Source organism: Prionailurus bengalensis, chromosome D1 (assembly GCF_016509475.1).
Source record: "Prionailurus bengalensis isolate Pbe53 chromosome D1, Fcat_Pben_1.1_paternal_pri, whole genome shotgun sequence".
NCBI lineage: Eukaryota > Metazoa > Chordata > Mammalia > Carnivora > Felidae > Prionailurus > Prionailurus bengalensis.
This window is the reverse complement of record NC_057346.1, coordinates 8,355,836-8,359,427: the sequence shown is the minus strand read 5'-3', so window position 1 is coordinate 8,359,427 and position 3,592 is coordinate 8,355,836. Positions and strand designations below refer to the sequence as shown.

The following is a 3,592-nucleotide window of genomic DNA, read 5'->3' as shown; positions in this document are numbered from 1 at the left end:
CTCATCTAGATTTTAAGAGATGGGATGACCCAGGATGTCATCTAGATTAAGGAGTAAATGCTCGACAAAGGTTACAGAAGACATTGAAAATGATCAACGCCAGGGGCGCCTGGGTGGCTCAGTCAGTTAAGTGTCCAACTTAGCCCAGGTCATGATCTCGTGGTTTGTGAGTTTGAGCCCTACGTTGGACTCTGTGGTGACAGCTCAGAACCGGGAGCTACTTAGGATTCTGTGTCTCCCTCTCTTTCTCTGCCCCTCCCCTGCTCGTGCTCGGTCTCTCTCTCTCTCAAAAATAAATAAACATTAAAAAAAAAATGATCAACACAAGACTTAAGAGAAGTTACAGTCACGTGCATGATAGAGTCCTAGAGAGGGAATTAGAAGTTCTGGGCTTGAATTCTCTCTCTCTCTCTCTTTTTTTCCCCCAGCTTCCAGTACCTTCCCCCTCCACCCACCCTGCTCCAAATCAAGATACAACAAACTCTAGCAGGACAGTCTTCAATACTATTTAACTTTCACACTTGGAGTTCTTTGGACTATTTCAAAATTTGTTAATGTGAGAATGCACATCCCAATAAGTGGGAAACTAACATTTGACATGATACCAACAGATTCACTCGATATTGACGTAGCTACAATTTTATATGCAACACGTGGACTTTAGTGTCGCAGGATTGGGCCTTCTTATAACAAGCTTATTGATAAACAATGATAATCTTTGCTTATCTGCACTAACCTATGAAGGCTTGTCACCAACAGACCCTCACCCATACCTTTTCACCATGTCCTTAAAAAACAGATGATTCGGGGCACCTGACTGACTCGATCCGTTGAGCATCTGACTTTAACTCAGGTCATGATCTCCCGGTTTGTTGAGTTCCAATCCCACTGTTCCAATCCTACCTCTCTCTGCCCCCCACCCCACTCAAGCAGTCTCTTGCAAAAATAAATAAACCTTAAGAAAAAAGAGGTTTAAGAAAACCCAGATGATTCTTCCTTTCAAACAATGTATTAAAAACCCACAAATTCCTACCCGAAAGAAAATGTTAATCCAGAATTATCAAATTTTGAAATTTCAGCAGATGAACAGCAGAAATAGACTGTGGGCAACTCTTACCTAGGTCTTTTACTTAAGTAGTACTGTGGGGATTTATAGTGTTGACCAAAAGAAGATTGTTTACTCATTAAACTTTGCTTTAATGGGTCTCAGAATTCTGCGGCAGATTTTTGGTGAAGTTGTTTCCATTAAAAAGTACGGATTTTTAAAAGCTAATAAGTTAAAACTGCCACACACACACACACACACACACGCACCAAATGGTCTACAAAACATTTCTCTTACCTTCTCAAGGTTTTATGATGCACTATCATTAATCATTTCTTTATTATTAAACTTAAGCGACCAGTTCTGAGACATTCTTCCACCGCCGATTATGACCGGAGTGGCAGGTATCAGGGATAGTATCCATTTAGCCTTCTGAGCTTTCAGACCCGGTGACCTCTCCAGCTCCAGCCGCCTTCCAGTCCACTGCTTTGCCGACACCCATAGCCACCATCTGTGTCACATTATGAACAGCAAAACGACCCAGAGGACAGTCAGAGGAGCTCTCAACACACGTGGGCTTCCCAGAAACCATATCAACGACGGCAGCACCACCAGATTTCAAGAGCTTGGGGCTCTCTTCCAGCTTCTCCCCAGAATGACAATTAATCTTCTCTTTCAGCTCCATGAACCTGCGAGCAACATGAGCTTCTGTGAAAATCAGGCTAGGGGCGTAGCCAGCACTGATTTGGCCTGGAAGGTTCAGGATAATCACCTGAGCTGTGAAGCCAGCTGCTTCCACCGGTGGCTCATTTTCACTGTCATCAGCTGCAGCACAACCAACGTCTCTGAGAGACGTATGCTTGACGTGAAAGCTCGCTTTGTCCCCAGGAAGATCTTCGTTCAAAGAGCGTTTCAACAGAATTTACTTTAGTTGTCATGTTGACTAGAATAGAGAGAGCCATTAGGCTGAGTTCGAGAATACGGGTCTCTACAGGGACGGTGCCAATACCATGAATTTCGTAGACGTCCTGGAGGGGCAGATGCACAGGCTCGCCAGGTGGACAAGTTGGTGGCAGGATGCAATATAGAGCTCCGAGGAAGGTGGCTTCGCTGGCATTGTCGTCTTTAGGGTGACTCTCCATCGCTGAACCAAAGCGTGTTTGCGCTGGGCCCCAGCAGGCTGTTGCCATTCCAAACAGAAATCGACACAAATGCTTCTGCGTTGGGCTGGTAGCCAGTTTTCTTAATGCAGGTGCTGGCTTGCTTAATGACTTCCTCCTACCTCTCCTGGCTGCAGGGTGGTGCAGTGGAATCCACTTTGTTACCAGCAACAATTAGTTGTTTCACACGGAGTCTCGTGAGCCAGAGGGCATGCTCACGGGTCGGCCCATTCTTGGAGACGCCAGCCTCAAGTTCGGCAACGCCAGCAGCAACAGTCAGGAAGTGCATGCAGTCAGTGGGAGATGTGCCTGTAATCGTGTTTCTGATTAAAGTCTGTGTCCCAGGGCATCAGTGACGGTCACATACTACTTGCTGGTCTGGAATTTTACAGGGATATATCAATGGTGGTGCCCTGTTCACGTCCGGCTTTCTTTTATCCAGATGTTGGCATACTTGAGGGAGCCCTTTCCCACCTCAGGAGGCTCCTTCTCAAGTCTTTCTGTGGATCTTCTGTTGCGATCCCACCACATTTGTAGATCAGGTGATGGTGGACCCACCCCAATCCACATGTCCAGTGACAATGATATTAATAGGAACATTTTCCTTTCCCATTTTAGCTTAGATTGAGGGGTAATTTCCATGATATCTGAGTTCTGGTGGCAAACCCATTGTGAAAAAGTGGGTTTGAATTCTGTGGCATAAAATAATCATGGAAATTTGTGAAGACACATTAACTACTCTGAGCTGCAGTTTTCTCATCTGTCCAGAGACAGAAGAAACTAATTATTGGTTCTGTCACCTGTAAAATGGATCAGACCGTAAATGAGATGCTCTAGGAAGGAGTACAGAATTTGGAAACAGATACCCACATAAGATGTACCTGTGTTGGGACACCTGAGCCGCTCGGTCGGTTAAGCGTCTGACTCTTGGTTTCGGCTCAGGCCATGATCTCATGGTTTTTGGCTTTGAACTCTATACCGGGCTCTGTGCCGACAGTGTGCAGACTGCTTGGGATTCTGTCTCCCTCTCTCTCTGCCCCTCCTGTGTGCACTCTCTCTCTCTCAAAACAAATAAATAAACTTAAAAAAAAATAAAATAGGGGCTCCTGGGTGGCTCAGTCAGTTGAACACCCGACTTCGGCTCAGGTCATGATCTCACTGTCCAGGAGTTTGAGCCCTGTGTCAGGCTCTGTGCTGACAGCTCAGAGCCTGGAGCCTGTTTCAGATTCTGTGTCTCCCTCTCTCTCTGCCCCTCCCCCACTCATGCTCTTTCTCTGTCAAAAATATATAAACATTTTTAAAAAAGTTTAAATAAATAAATAAATAAAATATAAATTACTTAAAAAAATACACCTGTGTTTGAACCTTGCTTCTGCCCGTCACTGTC

The 3,592-nt window shown here is 45.2% G+C and overlaps 1 pseudogene; it reads right to left on the bottom strand.

Annotated features, from left to right (window-relative positions):
* Nucleotides 1-1,183: 1,183 nt before the first annotated feature.
* Nucleotides 1,184-3,128, bottom strand: LOC122482477 (annotated as a pseudogene).
* Nucleotides 3,129-3,592: the final 464 nt, after the last annotated feature.